This window comes from Tursiops truncatus, chromosome X (genome assembly GCF_011762595.2).
Source record: "Tursiops truncatus isolate mTurTru1 chromosome X, mTurTru1.mat.Y, whole genome shotgun sequence".
NCBI lineage: Eukaryota > Metazoa > Chordata > Mammalia > Artiodactyla > Delphinidae > Tursiops > Tursiops truncatus.
This window is the reverse complement of record NC_047055.1, coordinates 76225317-76245572: the sequence shown is the minus strand read 5'-3', so window position 1 is coordinate 76245572 and position 20256 is coordinate 76225317. Positions and strand designations below refer to the sequence as shown.

General features: G+C 37.4%; 1 protein-coding gene across 7 annotated transcripts in view; it reads left to right on the top strand.

Annotated features, from left to right (window-relative positions):
• The window catches only part of OPHN1 (oligophrenin 1), a 615628-nt gene that overhangs the window by 27843 nt on the left and 567529 nt on the right, over nucleotides 1-20256 (top strand). The window contains exon 1 of one of the 7 annotated variants that reach the window (XM_073799245.1): nucleotides 1073-7750. The exons of the other annotated variants lie outside the window; for them this stretch is intronic. The gene's annotated coding sequence lies outside the window, so the exon portion shown is untranslated. Of the gene's footprint in view, nucleotides 1-1072; nucleotides 7751-20256 lie in introns of those variants that run through there. 7 annotated transcript variants of the gene reach the window in all.

Below are 20256 nucleotides of genomic sequence, written 5' to 3'. Positions count from 1 at the left end.
TTAAATATGTCCTGCCAGTCCTTTCTGGCTTCTAGAGTTTCTTCTGAAAGATAAGCTGTTAACCTTATGGGGATTGCCTTGTGTGTTATTTGTTGTTTTTCCCTTGCTGCTTTTAATATGTTTTCTTTGTATTTAATTTTTGACAGTTTGATGAATATGTGTCTTGGCGTATTTCTCCTTGGATTTATCCTGTACGGGACTCTCTGTGCTTCCTGGACTTGATTAACTATTTCCTTTCCCATGTTGGGGAAGTTTTCAGCTATAATCTCTTCAAATATTTTCTCAGTCCCTTTCTTTTTGTCTTCTTCTGGAACCTCTATAATTCGAATGTTGGTGCATTTAATGTTGTCCCAGAAGTCTCTGAGACTGTCCTCAGGTCTTTTCATTCTTTTTTCTTTATTCTGCTCTGCAGTAGTTATTTCCACTATTTTATCTTCCAGGTCACTTTTCCGTTCTTCTGCCTCAGTTATTCTGCTATTGATCCCTGGATTATTATTCTTTATATAATATCTTATTGCTTCCCTTAGCCCATTATGTCCTAAAAGTTTAGGAAAAATTTCTTGGGTGAAGGACGTACATAAAATGAATTAAAGGACAAAGATGGGAATGTGGACACTCTTTCCTTTGCACTCATGCACTCACCTCAGGTTGCTTGCATCCTCTGTGAAACCTCACCTACCATCTCGATCTGATGAAGATAGAGATCAGTTATTCTACAGCAGCCTCTGCTTTCAACAAGGTCGGGATTTGGGCCCCTCCCAGCTCTTCTGCTGACATCTAGGAAATCCCAGGCATGTACAATTCTGATGTCAGCTATAATATAGGAGTGTGGCTATGCCAAGATAGAGAAGAAAGAAAAGAATCTCAGAGACTGTAATGAGTGCAATAGGGGGATAGATGGTCAATAAGCAAATAGTATTCATTTATGTACAACTTTATTATTTCAAAGTAAATAATATGTAGTACTTTTATGATCATGTTTGCATCTCATACCAATTGTCTGAAATAGGTAGGGTTGTTATCATTAACACTGTTGTACAGATAAAGAATCGAAATGACTTAAATATACACAGTTACCCAGTGGTGGAGCTGAGACTTAAATCCAGGTCTTCTGACTCTGCATTCAGTATCTCATTTCCTCCTTATTAGTCCCCTGCTTGTGCCATCCCTCCGGTGCTCTTGAGATGTGATTATGGTACTTGCCTTTCAGAATTTTCCTTGATCCTACGTGGCACAGCTGTACCCTTTGCTCAAGAAATGCCCCACCCATCAGGCATTGTGTCTGGTACAGTTCCTGACTTTGTAGAGGTCAGAATGCTGCCTCAGTTGAGATTCATCACTGCTCCTTTGCCTTGTGCTCTTGAGCCTGGGATTGCTTACAGGGCATATATAAGGAGGCAGCCAATTGGCATAGCTCTTTCAGCAATAGGGAGTTTTCCTTTTTTAGAGTTGAAATGCACATTTGGTCTTGATTTAGATGCTGAGCACTGAGTCTCCCCTTAGATTTCTGCAGATTTAAAGCAGATATCATTTCAACATCAATTCCTCCAAAAATATCTTATGTCTGCACTCATGCAAAATGATTGCTGATCTGTAGGGAAGAGTGACAGTTTGAAAAAAAAAGCAAATGATTTTTATATTTCAATTGTAATAATAAACACTATCCTTCTCTCTGGGAATGCTTCCTATGAGGAGTTGTGTCTCCCTGATTTGAGTTTTTTAGATTTGGTTTTCGTTTTATTTGGTGCCTTTTTCTCCTTCTGTAAGGATCATCTCAGTAACGTATTGTGCTAAGGTTAAAGGCACTTGACACTGGTTCTGTATCTGGGCTCTGAGGCAGTGGTGTGAAACCTTCTAAGATAACACCTCTGAGTCATAGATTCCTGAATAAAGTGTCCTGCTGGAGTCTGCAAACTTGAAACATTTGGTGCTGTGCTCCTTTTCCTATTCAGCACACAGGAACAGTTGGCAGCTTGGATTGTATCTTAATTCTCTGTCCTAGACTTTGTTTTCTTCATCATCTTTCCACCTCACCCACTTCATGCTGGCCTGTTCAAGTTCCATCTTCTAGGAAACTGTCATTTTTCTAGGCAGGCTATCAATATGTTCAATCTTTAGAATTTTGTGGAAATCCCCCAATTTTATATTGTAATGTGTGAGTATGTGCTAATGTATGTTTTTCTCAGGGAGCAAGTCTATAGTGTTCAATCAATTTCCAATGTTTAAAAACTACTGGCCATATTCAGAAGGGAGTGGTATGATATATGTAAAGTGATGAGAGGAAAAAAACCTACAGCCAAGAATATGTACCCGGCAAGGTTTACATTCACATTTGAAGGAGAGATCAAGAGTTTTACAGGCAAGCAAAAATTTTAAAAGGTCAGTACCACAAAACCAGCTTTATAAGAAATGTTAAAGAAATTTCTCTAAGCAGAAATGAACAGGCCACAACGAGAAATATGAAAATTATGAAAGGAAAAATCTTCTTGGTAAAGACAAATATACAGTAAAGGTAGGACATCAACCACTTGTAAAGCTGGAAGGAAGGTTAAAAGACAAAAGTGGTAAAGTCATCTATATCCACAATAAGTAGTTAAGGGATTCATAAAACAAAAAGATGTGAAATATGATGTCAAAAACATTAAACATGGTTGGGGGGGCAGTAAGAATGCATTTGAACTTAAGAGATCAGCAACTTAAAATAATCACATATACATACATATTGGTGTATGTAAACCTCATGGTGACCACAAACCAAAAATGTATAATAGATACACACACACAAAGAGTAAGGATTTTAAACATAACACTGAAGATAGACATGAAATCACAAGGGAAGAGTGCAAAAGAAGAAGAGAGGAAAAAAAAAGAAGTACAAAACAACCCCAAAACATGTAACAAAATGACAATAAGTACATACCTATCAATAATTATTTTAAATGTAAATAGACTAAATGCTGTAATCAAAAGACATAGAGTGGCTGAATGGATACAAAAGCAAGACCCATCTATGTGCTGCCTACAAGAGACTCACTCCAGAGCCAAAGACACACACAGACTGAAGTTAAAAGATGGAAAAAAGACATTCCGTGCAAGTGGAAACCAAAAGAATGTTGGGGCAGCAATACTTATATAAAACAAAATAGACTTTAAAACAAAGACTGTAGCAAGAGACAAAGAGGGTCATTACATAACAATAAAAGGATCAATCTGAGAAGATATAACAGTTATAAATATATATACACCCAATGTAGGAGCACCTAAATGCATAAAGCAAATATTAGCAGACATAAGGGAGAAACTGACAGTAACACAATAATAGTAGGGGACTTCAACACCCCACTTACATAAATGGACAAATAATTGAGACAGAAAATCAATAAGGAAATACTGGCCTTAAATGACACACTAGATGAGATGGACTTTTTATATATATGTATAAAACATTCCATCCCAAAGCAGCAGAATGCACATTCTTTTCCAGTGCACATTGAACTTTCTCAAGAATAGATCACATGCTAGGCAACAGAACAAGGCTCAATACATTTAAGAGATTGAAATCATATTAAGCATCTTTTCTGACCATGTTATGAGACCAGAAATCAAATTAAAGAAAAAAATTCCAAAAACACAAACATGTGGAGGCTAAACAATATGCTATTAAACATCCAATGGGTCACTGAAGAAATCAAAGAAGAAATAAAAAAAATACCTGGAGACAAATGAAAATGAAAACACAATGATCCAACATCTAATGGATGCAGCAAAAACAGCTCTGAGAGGCAAGTTTATGTTGATGGAAGCCTAACTCAGAAAACAAAAATTTCAAATAAAGAACCTAAACTTACATCTAAAGGAACTATAAGAAGAACAAACAAAACCCAAAGTTAGTAGAAGGAAATCAATAATAAGATCATAGGAGAAACAAATGAAATAGAGACTAAAGCAAACAGTAGTAAAGATGAATGAAGCTAAAAGCTTGCTCGTTGAAAGATAAAATTAAAAATATTTAGCCAGACTCATCAAGGAAAAAAAGAGAGTGGGCACAAATCATAAAATCAGAAATGAAATAGGTGAAGTTACAAGTGACACAACAGAAATACAAACGATCATGGGGATTACTATGAATAATTATATGCCAATCAAATGGACAATGTAGAAGAAATGGACAAATTCCTAGAAATGTATGATCTCCTAAGACTGAACCAGGAAGTAATAGAAAATATGAACACACCAATTACCAGTGTGAAATTGAATCAGTAATAAAACAACTCCCCAGAACAAATGTCGAGGACTTGATGACTTCACAGGTAAATTCAGAGAAGAGTTAACACCTATCTTTCTCAGATTATTTCAAAAAACTGCAGAGGAAATAATGCTTTTGAACTCATTCTGTGAGGCCAGCATTACCCTAATACCAAAAGCAGAGAAAGATATCACAAAAAAGAAATTTAGAGACCAATATCACTAATGAACATAGAGGCAAAAATCTTTAACAAAATACTAGCAAACCAAATTCAACAATACATTAAAGGGATCATACACCATAATGAAGTGGGATTTATCCCAGGGATGCAAGGATGGTTCAGTAGCTGCAAATCAGTCAAAGTGATACACCACATCAACAAGTTGAAGAAGATAAATCATACGATCATCTCAATAGATGCAGAAAAATTTTTTGAGACAATTTGACATCCACTTAGGACAAAAACTCTCACAAAGTCAGTATACAAGGAACATATCTCAACATAATAAAGGCCATATATTTCAAGCCCACAGCTAACATACTCAACTATGAAAAGATGAAAGCATTTCCTCTAAGATCAAGAACAAGACAAGGATACCCTCTCTAGCCACTTTTATTCAACATAGTATTGGAGGTCCTAGCAATCAGACACAGCAGTCAGACAAGAAGAAGAGAGAAAAGGAATCCAAATTGGAAAAAGGAAGAAATAAAACTGTCACTATCTGCAGATGACACTATACTATATATAGCAAATCCTATAGGCGCCATCAAAAAACTTCTAGAAGTCATCAATGAATTTGGTAAAGTTGCAGGATACAAAATTAATGTACAGAAATCTGTTAGTTTCTATGCACTAACAATGAAGTATCAGAAAAAGAAATTAAGAAAAAATTATCATTTACAATTGCATTGAAAAGAATAAAATACCTAGGAATAAGTCTAAGGAGGTAAAAGACCCATACGTGGATTACTGTAAGACACTGATGAAAAAAATTGAAGGAGACACAGATGGAAAGAAATGATGTGCTCATGGCTTGTAAGAATTAATGTTAAAATGACTATACTACCCAACACAATTACAGATTCAGTGCAATCCCTATCAAAATACCAACGACAACTTTAACAGAACTAGAAAAAATAATTCTAAAATTTGTATGGAAACACAAAAACTGCAAATAACCAAAATAATCTTGAGAAAAAAGAACAAAGCTGAAGATATCATGCTCCCAGATTTCAAACTACATTACAAACCTACGTAATCAGAACAGTATTGTACTGGCACAAACACAGAGACATAGATCAATGGAACAGAATAGAGAACCCAGAAATGAACCCACACTTATGTGGGCAATTAATCTATAACAATGTAAGCAATAATTTACAGTTGGGAAAATACAGCCTCTTCAATAAGCGGTTTTGGGAAAACTGGACAGCTACATGAAAAGGAATGGATCTTGAACACTATCTTACACCATATACAAAAATAAACTCAAAATGGATTAAAAACTTAAATGTAATAAATGAAATCATAAAACTCCTAGAAGGAAGCATAGGCAGTCAATTTTTAAAAATCAGTTTTACCAATACTTCTTATGATCTGTGTCCTCAGGTAAGGGCAACAAAAGCAAAAATAAACACATGGGACTACATCAAACTCAAAGGCTTTTTCACAGCAAAAGAAAATATGAAGAAAATGAAAAGGCTCTCTACTGAATGGGAGAAGATATTTTCAAATGATATATTTGATAATGGGTTAACTTCCAAAATATACAAAAATCTCATGCAACTCAACATTAGAAAGCAAACAACCTAATTAAAAATGGGCAGAAGAATTGAATAGACATTATCCCATAGAAGACATACATATCGTTAACAAATACATGAAAATATGCTTAACATCACTAATTATCAGGGAAATGGAAATCAAAAGCACAATGAGATATCACCTCACACCTGTTAGAATGGCTATCATCAAAAAGAAGACAAAAATCAAATGTTGGCAAGGATGTGATGAAAAGAGAACCCTCATGATCTTTTGGTGGGAATGTAAATTGTTACAGCAATTATAGAAAAGAAAATGGAGATTCATCAGAAAGTTGAAAATAAACTAACATACTATCCAGCAATTACACTTCTGAGTATTTTTCACAAAGAAAACAAAAAACACTAATTGGAAAAGATATATGCACTCCTATTTTCCTTGCAGCATTATTTACAGTAGCCAAGATATGGAAGCAACATAAGTGCTCAGTGATAGACAGATGGATAAAAAAGATGTGATAGGGAGTTCCCTGGTGGTCCAGTGGCTAGGAGTCCATGCTTTCACTGCTCAGGGCCTGGGTTCAATCCCTGGTTGGGGAACTAAGATCCCACAAGATGCATGGTGTGGCCAAAAGCAAAGAAAAAAGAGATTAAGAAAAAGAAGATGTGATAAATGCATACAATGGAGTGTTACTTAGCCATAAAAAACAATGAAATCTTGCTATTTGTGACAACACGGATGGACCTAGAGGGAATTATGCTTAATGAAATAAGTCAGACAGAGAAAGGCAAATACCATATAATTTCACTTACATGTGAAATTAAAAAAAAACAAAAGAGCTGAACAAGCATAACAAAACAGAAGCAGAAAACAAACTGATGGTAGCCAGAGGGGAGCAGGATGGTAGAGGAGGTAAGTAGGCAGGGAGGTTAAGAGGTACAAACTTTCTGTTACAAAATAAATGAGTCACAGGCGTGAAATGTACAACACAGGGAATTTAGTCAATCATAATTGGAATATCTTTGTATGGTGACAGATGGTAACTTGACTTATCATGGTGATTATTTTGAAATGTATAGAAATATCAAATCACTATGTTGTGTAACAGGAACTAACATAGTGTTGTAGGTCAATTATACTTCAAAAACAAACAAACAAACTCATAGAAAAGAGATCAGATTTTTGGCTACCAGAGGTGGGATGAGGGGGAGGGGGAATTAGATGAAGGTAGTCAAAAGGTACAAACATCCAGTTAAAAGATTAGTAAGTACTAGGGATGTAATATACTGAATGAGAAATATAGTTAACATGGCTGTTTGTTATATATGAAAGTTAAGAGAGTAAATCCTAATAGTTATCGCAAGGAAAAATACTTTTTTCCATTTCTTTAATTTTCTATCTGTATGAGATGATTGATATTCATTAAACTTATTATGGTTATCATTTTGTGAGGTATATATCAAATTATTATGCTGTACCCCTTAAAATTATCCAGTGCTGAATATCAATTATATCTCAATAAAACTGGAAGAAAGAACCATAATACTAACCCCCCCCACACCCTGCCACTGGCGCTATGTGGAACCTATCTTGGCCCTTTTCATTATGAAAATGTGTGGAATTATTTGCAAACTTGATCTTATAAGAAATCATCTGAATATCTTATCAGGGCGTATTTCTTTGGTCTCTAGTTCTTATTGGGCTGTTTGAAGAGAACAGATCATGATGCCTGTCGATGTAAGGTATGCAACAGGATTTATTTATACCTGGGGTTTAACGTTCTGATTTATGCTGACATTTACTCATCATTTACTTTGAGTCAAAACCCAGCTATGCATTTTCCCCACATCCTGCTGACTTCCTTATTTTGGTTCATGGCATCCCCAATCCTGCTAGTTGGCCAGATTTGAAACTTTAGACAGCTGCTCTTTCTTTCTCCCATGAACCTCACATCCAATAAATGACAAAGCCTGGGAGGTTTATTTTCAGCAGTGTCTTTTGCATTTATCTTCACCTTTCTCTTGCCTTCCCCCTCACACCACATTTCAAACCACTTTTTCTTTTTGCCTGAGCAAAAACTGGTCCCCAACTGTTTATCTCTTTTTCGTTTAGTTCATCCTATAGCAGTTCCAGATGAATAATTCCAAACCAAAGCACACATCATGCCATTTCCTGTGCAGATAGGTTAAGTGGCTTCTCATTCTGTGAACTTCTTTTTTTTTTTTTAAAAAAAGGAATGTTCAGCCTGACCTTCAGGGTTTTCCAGATTATGCACTCAACTGTCTTTTTCAGCCTCATCTGCTACTTCTATTTCTATCCTTTGCTTTCAAGCTAGATTGGACTCCTCCGTGTTCTACAAACCTGTGCTCAGCTGTGTTCCACTTCAGTCCTTTTTGCTCAGGCCATTTATTTTTCCTGGAATGCTGTTACCTCCATCCATCTCTGTTGTAATCCTTCCATCTTGCAAGGCCCATCTCAAATCTCACCTTTTTGTATTCATCCCAGGTACTCCCAACTGAATGTGATTTTTTCCTCATTTGAGTTGACTATCTGTGTCACATGATGCTTGTGTGAGCCTTGATGTTAGGTATTTATATACTCATCTTCATTGCTACATTGGTTACTGTCCTTGGAAGACAAGAGTTGTTTCTTAATAATCTTTGTATTACGGAACAATATGAGGCCTAGACCTTGCATATATCCAGAAATTATTTGCATATAAATTATTTGCATATATCCAGAAATATTTCTTTCAGAAATTATTTGTGCAACTGAGTAGAATTTTCTTTACTGTTTCAATAGTCTTTCTCGAGTCTTTGTAGACCAGTCCCCAATACCACCTTCCCAGTTAGAACTACTACTCCCCCCTTGATGGTCACTTATATGTTGTTTATACAGTCATATATCTTGTTAGCCATATTTGTGAATATCTTCCCTACCTTCCTGGGGGGGGGGTAGTTCTGACTAATTTTTATATATCTCATGCCACTTAGCACAGTACCTGGCTCACAGAAAACATTCAGTGACTTAGTTGAATTGAGTAACTCAATACAATTATCTTAAAGTTTCTATTTTGTTCTCACGTTTCTTTTTAACATAGGTATTCTTGTGACCAATGAATTTAGGTGAAACAGTTACCTATTGTAGTCTTGATGGTTTGTCCTTAGGTGGGAGCATCCCTGTGCAGACTACATGTGCCCAGTGCCTTTGGTGGGAGAGCTGGATTTGATGTGGACATAAGTCATGTCTTTCTTCAGGGTGTGCTTGCAGCTATCACCTTTGTAGGGGATGGGGCTGAAGATGGAGGGGCTGTAGATGGATCTAGGTGTGAGGTGGGACTTCCCCTCTTCTCAGTGGCCATCACCACCCTATCAGGGTGTAATCTGATCCCAAGTTGCTAGAGCAGCAGTCCTGAGGGCCAGGGCTGAGCTGGCTTAGTTTCCTTTAAGTGTGTGCTTTCCCCTCTCCCAGCACTTGCCCCAGAGTGAGTAGTGCTGAAGCAAAGATGGCCCATGTGGGCTCTCCACTCATGTTGGCTGTAGACAGAGTTCCAAGCTGTCTCTGATGTGCTGCCTGTACAGGCGCCAGCAGTTGTTTCCCTCACTCTGTTCAGGTCCAGCCTTGTGTCCAAGTCCCCTTTGTCCCTCACAGCCAATCACTCCCCCCAGCCTCTGCCACCCCTGCCCTGTTTGGAGCCGAACCACAAGGCAGGTGGACCCCACGTGGACTCTCGGCCTATAAGGGGTCATGAACTGTGGTGACCAGCCACCATCAGTGTTCTGGGCTGTTGTTAGCTCTGCTTGAGTATGTGCCAACAATGGCGGCTGCCTCCTCACCCAGATGCTGCCCCAGTACTGAGTCGCCTCTGTGTTCCACAGCTGAGATTTTTCCTTGGTCATTGCAGTCCTAGATCCAGTGCTGTGCTGTGTTGTTAAGTAAGCAGGACTGGGGTGTTTGCTGGGGTGTGCTCCGAGGCAGTCACAGGTACCCTGGCAGCCACTAGAGCAGTCTTCAATCTGCCCTGTCTGCCCTGCTTCTGGGGGAAAGCTAGCATGTTTATGCTCCTCACAAGTGGAGTCCAGGCTTCCACAGCCCTTCTGGTAGTCCCGGTGGCCCTCCAACCAGCCAAGGGAGCTCATCTCCCCTGTGTAGGACCACAGGACTGGGGCACCCAATTTGTGGCTCGAACCAGTCACACCCCAGGGCGTGTCTCTGCCCGTGTAATCTCCCTTTTCCTCTGAGTCCCCTCCAGACTGAGCACAGGTGCCAACTTGATTGCTTTTCTTCTCTTCCTACCCGATTATGTGTGGATTTTTCTTGCAGCCTTGGTTGTACAGGAGTCCTTCTGCCAATTTCCAGTTAGTTTTCAGTGAGAATTGTTCCAAATGCAGATGTATTTTTTGATGTGTTTGTGGAAGGAGGTGAGTTCCATGTCCTCCTACTCTGCCATCTTGATCAATTTCCCCTAAGGTTTATTTATTTTTTATCATGATGCATGTCCTTGGAGGTTTGGCTGGGCACTCTGCCTATCAGGGACTGAGGCTGATGGAGCTCCATTTTGATACATGCTTTCATGATTACTGGGGCAGGGGAAAAAGAACATGAGGGTTTCCTTTGTGGCTCTTAAAGCTTCTACTAGAAATGACACATATCACTTCTGCTCATATTTTATTGGCCAAAGTAAGTCACATGGCCATATCTGCCTTCATAGGAAGTGGGGAAGTGCAACCCTAGCAGATGACTTGATGGAGGAATCAGCAATATTTGGTAAACAGCACTAATATCTACCACATATGGTAATAACTTCATGAAAGGAATATCACGAAAACCTAATTCATGATGCTTGGGAAAGGCAGGGGAGACAGATAAGAAGTGTTTAGCTCAGTCGGAACTAAGTCCTTAAGAAGTACTTATCGAGCACCTTTTATATACTAGGTGCTGGATAGTGTGGTGAACAAGACTAACATGGTCTCTGCCTTCAGGGAATGTATATTCCAGAGGCAGGTAAACAACAAGTAAGCAAACAAATAAAATAATGGTAAGTTGTGGTAAAATTGTGAGGGGAATAAACAAAGCCTGAGAAAATAACAGAGGAAGGCTTTCTTTTCATAGTGTGGTTGGGGAAGGCATCTTAGAAGAGGTGATGTATTTTTTTAAAAATATATTTATTTATTTTAAAATTTTGTCTATTTTAACATTTCTTTTTCTTTCTTTTTTAACATCTTTATTGGAGTATAATTGCTTTACAATGTTGTATTAGTTTCTGCTTTATAACAAAGTGAATCAGTTATACATATACATATGTCCCCATATCTCTTCCCTCTTACATCTCCCTCCCTCCAACCCTCCCTATCCCACCCCTCTAGGTGGTCACAAAGCACCGAGCTGATCTCCCTGTGCTATGTGGCTGCTTCCCACTAGCTATCTGTTTAACATTTGGCAGTGTATATATGTCCATGCCACTCTCTCACTTTTTCCCAGCTTACCCTTCCCCCTCCCTGCATCCTCAAGTCCATTCAGAAGAGGTGATACTTAAGTTGAGAAATGAATGTTAAGAAGGCACCAACCACACAAAGATCTGAACAGGGTATTAGGAAGAACATTCCAAGCAGAGGGAACAGTGTATGCAGAGACTCTGAGGCTGCAAAGACTTGGGTTTTTTCCCTCTTCAAGATACTAAAAGAAAAGCAGTATAGTTGGAAGGGTAGGCCAGGTAGGGAGATATAGTATGATCCCATCAGAGGGTTTAAAGCAGGAATATTTAAGTGATGTGATTTATATATACATATATATATATATATATATATATATATTTCTTTTTTTTTTTTTTTTTTTTTTTTTTTTTTTTTTGCAGTACACGGGCCTCTCACTGTTGTGGCCTCTCCCGTTGCGGAGCACAAACTCCGGACACACAGGCTCAGCGGCCATGGCTCACGGGCCTAGCCACTCCGCGGCATGTGGGATCTTCCCAGACTGGGGCACGGACACGTGTCTCCTGCATCGGCAGGCGGACTCTCAACCGTTGAGCCACCAGGGAAGCCCGTGATTTATATTTTGAGCTTACTCTGGTTGCACTGTGGAGAGTAACTTCAGGAGGGGCAAGAATGGATGAGGGGAGACTGATTATTAGGTGGTAGTTGCAGTAGTACATATGAGAGATGATGATGTCTTAGATTAGGGTGGAAATGGAGAAAAGTGTATTAGAGATATATTTGTGAGTTTAAATCAATGGGATTTGGTGATGGATTGGATATGGAAGGTGAGGGAGAGGGAGATATCATGGATGACTATCTGGTTTCTAGATGGGTGGTGGGGCCATTCTATGAGATGAGGGATTCCTGGAGAGGACCAGTTTTGTGGGGAAGATTGGACATTTGATTTTATATATATTGAGGAGTCTTCCCAAATCACAGTCTGAGGCAGCACACTGTCTCTTGCTTAGCACTGTAGCTCTCTGATATTGCATAAATGTTACCCTCATTCAAGGCAGGGGTACCAGAGCAAGTTACGTCTTTACAAGCCTGGCAGCCCTATGTTTCTATGTGGTTTCTTCTCTACCATTAAATGCATCGTTGCCACAGGAATGGAACACATAGAAAGAGTTGGAGAACATTTTTGTGGGTTTGAAAATTTCAAGTGAAAAATATTTCCAAATATTTCATATTTGCAAACCATTCCATAAGGTTATTATAGCTGCAGCTGACATCAATTAATGGAGCAGCAGATGAAAATCCAAAACATCTAAAGATTGTTCAAGCCCTGGGGCCCTGTTGAAGAGGGTGATCTTTAGGAGGACCTTTCTCCCATTGGATAGAGCATAAGTTGAGGAAAATATATACACATGCAGTCATGAGCAGCTATAAAAGTATCTCCTAAAAATAATAGCAAATAAAAGCTAGTAAATGGAGATGGAGAGAAAAGGCAGGAGGCAACATAAGGTCATAGTCAGCTCCAGTTTCTTTGCAGTACCTTGTACCCCAATCTGGTAATTTTCGTGCACATGCTATAGTCTGGAAACAGCTGGCTTCTCAGTCTTTCTTCAGATGCCCCCCTCCCCCTGCAACCCCAAGCAAAATCATTGAATTATATTTTTGTTAATGTTACAGGATAGAAGGAGCCTGATCCGAGAAGAAGAAAAAAAAAGTAGCAAGGAAGAGCAATGTTAGATATACCAGTGCTAAAAGAAAGATGGTGGTGATAAAGAAAAAAAAAAAAAGCCTTGGGAATTACGAAAGGGTTAACTAGTTAACCTAACAGAAAAATAAAAAGCCAAAAGAAACAGGCTCTCCGGCTGTGTTGAGGCCACAGTGTGGAAATTCATCAGGTTGCCTGAAAATCTGCAGATTTGCAGTGAAATGTAATTGGCTTCACTGATAAGAGTCCTGGGGCACTGGGGGAAGCCTATTTTGTAAACTTGTTGGGAATCCTTTAGCAGAAACCTGTGGTCCCTAGTTTACAGCCAATTAGAAGTTAGAAGAAAAAAACCCAAAAATGAACATTGTTAACCTTGCTATGATTTTGTCTAAATAGAACTTGCATTACAGGTAGAGAGAAGATTAAAGAAATCTGGGTGAACTGTGCTGGAGGCTGTTCCAACACAGCTTTTGCTAAGCAGTCTTGGTATTGTGCCCAAGGTGAGAGCTACTCACAATGGGAAGATAGTTTTCACTAGCCACACAGAGAAGATTAACCACAGGTTCGAGTTATTTGCACTTTCCATGAGCCCTTCAGTCTAGAGACAGTTACATGCTTCTGGGGGCAAGTTCCCCTGAGAAGGTGGGGAGTGATGGGTAACCTTCTAGCCAGTTACTATTGACTGGGTGCTCAACCTGCAAGACAAGGGTGTTCATTAGTGTTCAGAGTCAGGAACTCCCTAGCAGTCCCTCACACAAAGTCTCAAGCCCTAGATATGAGGAGAAGGCATGTGGATTTACCTAGCCTCCCCAGCCTTGATGCTTATTGGCTGTACAGGGAAGTCCTGCCTTATTCTGTCTCAGGGAGGAATGGCAGAGGGTCCTACCAGCCAACCTCCACCCTCAGTAATCTTTTGGTTTGAATCCTTGAAATGCCTTCAAAGAAGGACCCTAGACTCCTCAGGTATCCTGAAATCATCCTGAAATTGCCTTCATATAAAATACTAACAATCAGAACATATAATGGAAGGAAAGACCCCATTTAATTATCAACAGACAGGAGAAAATACCTAAGAATAAACTTAACAAGCAATATACAAGTTCTACATGAAGGAAAAAAAATATTAGTGAGGAACACCAAAGAAGACTTAGACTAATAGAAAGACACATTATATTCTTAAATGGAAAGATAATATAAAAATATCAATTCACTTAAGTAAATAGGATAAATTAAACTCAGTTCAAATAAAGATACATATTTCTGTTAATATGGTTGTAAAATTCATATGTAAAAACAAGCAAGCATGAAAACCTAGAGAAATTAGGAACAGGGGAGTAGTTAGGGGAAATTAGTTTTATCAGAGATTAAGAATAAAATGTCATTAAGCTGCAATAGTTAAAACAGTGTGGTACTGGTACATCTGATAAAGATGGCATTTCAGATTAGTGGGGAAAAAATGAATTATTTAACAAAGGTTGTTGGGACACCTTGGTAGACATTTGGGAAGAAGAGTTATTTCCATCCCTCATACTTAACACGCAGGTAAGTTACAGATAAATGAAATAATTAAATGTGAAATATAGGGCCATAAAACTACAAAACATGGGAATGGTTAAAATTAATTTTAGAGTGGGGAAGGATTTTAAAAATATGTTATAAAATTAGGAAGCAATAAAAGGAAAAGATATCTCTGAGAGCATGAAACTCAAACTTCTGTATGGAAAAAGAGCATTATGAGTAAAGTCAAAATTGAAATGTTCATACATTGCTGCAGTAGAAATTGGCACCTCTGGGGAGGGAGTTTGGCAGTTTAAGTCAAAATTTAAAATGCACATACCTTAATCCAGGAATTCTACTTACTTGATTTTATTCTATAGCTATACCCAATATATCCATACATGTGCAAAAATATATATATGCAAAGATCATCTCCATTGCCACTGTAACAAATTACCACAAACTTAGTGGCCTAAAACAACACAGATTTATTCTCTCATAGTTCTGGAGGTCATAAGTCCAAAATTAGTTTCACTGGGCTAAAGTCAAGGCATGAGCAGGGCTGGAACTTTTTGGAGACTCTAAGGGGAGAGTCTGCTTCCTTGCCTTTTTCAGCTTCTAATGGATACCTGTATTCCTTGGCTTGTGGGCCCTACCTCCATCTTTAAAGAGCATCACTCCATTCTCTACTTCTGTTGTCACATCGCTGCCTTCTCTCCCATTAACCCTCCTGCCTCCCTCTTAAAAAGATCCTTCTGATTATATCTGGGCTCATCAATCAGTGACAATCAGTGATAAATGCCCCATCCCCAGATCATTGAATTAATCACATCTGCGAAGTCCCTTTTGGCATGTAAGGTAAGATATTAATAGGTTCTGGGGATTAGGACATGAACATCTTTGAGGGAACATTATTCAACCTACCATAGACATGCTCTTGCATACTCTATCTCTAGAAGAAGAAGAAATTGCTAATGATAAATGCCTTTTAGAAAGAGGAACCTGGGGGCTGAGGGACAAGAGTGAGACAAAGACACTTTACTGCATACCCCTTGTACTTTTTGTGTTTATGTATTTGTATTCTCTATTTTTCAAAAAGTGACATATGCTCATTGTAGAAATTGCAAAAAAGAGAAAAGCATAAAATATTAATCAAAATCCAACCATACAGGCTGAACAACTGTTAATATTTTTGGTATATTTGTTTCTATCATCTTTTTGTATTCATAATTATGTCTGTGGTAAACAGAATAAATGGCTTCCCAAAGATGTCCAAGTCCTAATCTCCAGGATCTGTGAATATGCTGCTACACATGGCAAAAAGGACTTTTGTGCTTGTAAGTAGAAATTGTGAGGTAGGAAGATACTCCTGGATTATCTGGGTGGGCTTAATGTAATCACAAGGATCCTTATAAAGGTGGGGGCAGGAGGGTAAGAGAGGGAGAGAAGGTGATGTGTAAAGGGAACCAGTGGTCCAGTTATGCATCCAGGAGCCAAGGAATGTGCACAGACTTTAGTAGTTGAAAAATGGAAGGACTGAATTCTTGGACTTCTGACCTCTTTAAATGATAAGCATTTCCCCACGTGCTTTAACGTTTTTTGTGCACACTATAATGACTCCTTACTTTAATGTTATTACTTATTTCTTTATTAGCCTTCTTTTCTAGACTATAAGTTATACAAGGGCAAGGACCATTTATGTCTTTTCCCCCCGCTTTATTGAGATATTATTGACATATATGTATGTTTAAGGTGTACAACCTGATGATTTGATACATGTATATATTGTGAAATGATTACCACAATAAGGTTAGGTAGCACCTCCATCTTCTCACATATTTTTTTTGGTGTGTGGTGATAACATTTAAGATCTACTCTGCTCACAGCTTTCAAGTATATAATACAGTACTGTTAATTACAGTCACCAGGCTGTCCATTAGATCCCCAGTATTTATTCATCTTATATCTGGAAGTTTGTAGTCTTTGACCAACATGTCCTCACTTCCCCCAACTCCTAACCCCTAGTGACCACCAATCTACTCTCTCATCCTTTTTTTTAAGTGACACATCCAGCTGTATTAAGTCAGTAACAGGTGAATTCATATTCTGACACTTTTTTTATACCCAGTAGTTTGTACCTCTTAATCCCTTTCCCCTATTTTGTCCCTCCCCTCACACCTAAACCCACTGGTAACCATTAGTTTGTTCTCTATATTTGTGAGTCTGTTTCTGTTTTGCTGTATTCATTCATTTGTTTTTTTTTTATGTTCCACATATAAGTGAAAACAAAGTATTTGTCTTTCTCTGTCTGACTTACTTTGCTAAGCAAAATACCGTGCAGGTCTTGTTGCAGATGGCAAAATTTTCTTTTTTATGGCTGAGTACTATTCCACTGTGTGTGTCTCTGTGTGTGTGTATCACATCTTCCTTATTCATTCGACTGTTGATGGACACTTAGTTTGCTTCCATATCTTGGCTATTGTAAATAATGCTGCTATGAACATTGGGGTGCATATATCTTTTTAAATTTGTGTTTTCATTTTCTTTGGGTATATACCCAGGAGTAGAATTTCTGGATCATATGGTACTTTTACATTTTTGAGGAACCTCCATACTGTTTTCCACAGTGGCTGTACCAATTTACATTTCCACCAACAGTGTACTAGGGTTCCCCTTTCTCCACATCCGTGCCAACATTTATTGTTCGTTGTCTTTTTGATAATAGCCATTCTGACAGATGTGAGGTGATATCTCATTGTGGTATTGATTTGCATTTTCCTGATGATCAGTGATGTTGAGCATCTTTTCATGTGCCTGTTAGCCATCTGTATTTATTCTTTGGAGAAATGTCTATTCAGGTCCTCTGCCCATTTTTTAATTGTGTTGTTTTTTTTTTGATATTGAGTTGTACGAGTTCTTTATATATTTTGGATATTGACCACTTATTAGACATATCGTTTGTAAATATTTTCTCCCATTCAGTAGGTTGTCTTTTCATTTGTTGATGGTTCCTTCACTATGCAAAAGCTTTTAAGTTCATTAGGTTCTATTTACTTATGTTTGAATTGACTGAAGAGACAGATCCAAAAAAAATATTGCTAAGACTTAATGTCAAAGAGTGTGCTGCCTATGTTTTCTTCTATGAGTTTTATGGTTTCTGGTCTTACATTTAGGTCGTTAATCCATTTTCAATTTATTTTGTATACGGTATGAGAAAATATTTTAATTTGATTCTTTTACATGTAGCTGTCCAGTTTTCTGAACACCACTTATTGAAGAAAATGTCTTTTCCCTATTGTATATTTCTGCTTCCTTTGTCATAGATTAATTGATCATATATATGTGAGTATATTTATGGGCTGCCTCTTCTGTTCCATTGATCTTTTGTAGGTATTTTATTCTCCTGATGTGATTTTAAATGGGACTGGTTTCTTGCTTTCTCTTTCTTATTGTTCATTATTAGTGTATAGAAAAACAACAGATTTATGTATATTAATCTTGTATCCCACAACTCTACTGAATTGGTTTATTAGTTCTAATATGGTGCATATTTTAGGGTTTTTTATATATATATTTATGTGTATATATATATATATATATATATATATATATATATATTATCATGTCCTCTGCAAGTAGTGACAGTTTTACTTCTTCCCTTCCAATGTAGATGCCTTTTATTTCTTTTTCTTGTCTGATTGCTGTGGCTAGGACTTCCAATACTATATTGAATAGATGTGGTGAAAGTGGGCATCCTTATCTTGTTTGTGATTTTAGAGGAAAAGCTTTCACCTTGTCACCATTGAGTATGATGTTAGCTGTGGGTTTGTCATAAATGGTCTTCAGTATGTTGAGATATGTTCCCTCTTTTACCACTTTCGTTGAGAGTTTTTATCATGAATGGATGTTGAATTTTGTCTTGTGCTTTTTCTGCATTTATTGAGATTATCATGTGATTTTTATCCTTCCTTTTGTTAATGTGGTGTATCACATTGATTGATTTGTGAATATTGAACTATCCTTGTGTCCCTGGAATAAATCCCACATGATCATGGTGTATGATCCTTTTTGTATATTGTTGAATTTTGTTTGCTAATATTTTGTGAAGTTTTTACTGCTATATTCATCAGAGATATTGGCCTCTAATTTTCTTTTTTGGTAATGTCTTTGTTTGTTTTTGGTGTCACAGTAATCGTGGCCTCATAAAATGAATTTAGGAATGTTTCCTCTTCAATTTTTTTGCAATAGTTTAAGAAGGAGAGGTATTATGTTTTCTTTATATGCTTGGTAGAATTCCCCTATAAAGACTTTTGGTCCTGGACTTTTGTTTTTTGGGAGTTTTTTGATTACTGATTCAATTTCAATCCTAGTAATTGGCCTGTTCAGATTATGTCTTTCTTTTTGATTCAGTTTTGGAAGATTGTATGTTTCTAGGAATTTATCCATATCTTGTAGGTTGTCCCATTTGTTGGCATATAACTTCATAGTATTCTCTTATGATTGTTTGTACCTCTGTGATATCTGTTGTAATTTCTCCTCTTCCATTTATTAGTTTGTTTATTTGGTTCCTCTCTCTTTTTTTCTCAATGAGCCTAGTTAAAAGCTTATCAGTTTTTTTTTTTTCCAAAAACACAGCTCTTGGTTTCACAGATCTTTTTTTGTTTTTCTTTTTTTTTCTTTTGGTCTCTTTTATTTATTTCCACTCTGGTGTTATTTCCTTTCTTCTGCTGACTTTGAGCTTTGTTCTTCTTTGTTAATTCCTTTGGATGGTAGGTTAGGTTGTTTATTTGAGATAGGCATGTACTTATTGCTATTTTGTTACTTGTTTTCTTGTTGTTTTTGTATTTCTTTTTTTGTTCTTCTTCTTTTAGTGTCGGTCCCTTGTGGCTTGATGATTTTCTTTTGTGTTATGTTTGTGTTCCTTCCTCTCTAGTTTTTGTGTATCTATTGTACATTTTTGATTTGTGGTTACCATGGGGTTTTAAACTGAAAATCCTTTAAGTTCAAACACTTTCCAAAAGATCTACATATTTTAGTCCTGCCCCACATTTTGTGTTTTTAATGCCATATTTTACATCCTCATGTCTATCCCTTAACTGTTTATTGTAGTTATAGTTGATTTTACAGTTTTTGTCTTTTAACTTTGTACTAGGTTATTTAAGTGATCGATCCACAGTTTTTACTATATATTTGCCTTTACCTGTGGGTTTTTTCCTTTCTTATAATTTATTTCTTGTAACCTTTTCTTTTTCACTTAAAGAAGACCCTTTAACACTTCTTGTGAGGTGGTTTAGTGTTGATGAACTCTTTTAGTTTTTGCTTGTCTGAGAAGCTCTTTATCTCTTTTTCAATTCTAAATCATAATCTTGCTGGGTAGATTATCCTAGGTTGTACATTTTTTTCCCATTCAGCACTTTAAATATATCATGCACTCCCTTCTGGTCTTCAAAGTTTCTGCTGAAAATTCAGCTGATAGCCTTATGGGGGTTCCCTTATATGTGACTTTCTGTTTTTCTCTTGCTGCCTTTAAAATTCTCTCTCTATCTTTTGCCATTTAAATTATGATATGTCTTGGAGTGGGTCTCTTTGGGTTCATCTTGTTTTGGACTGTCTGTGC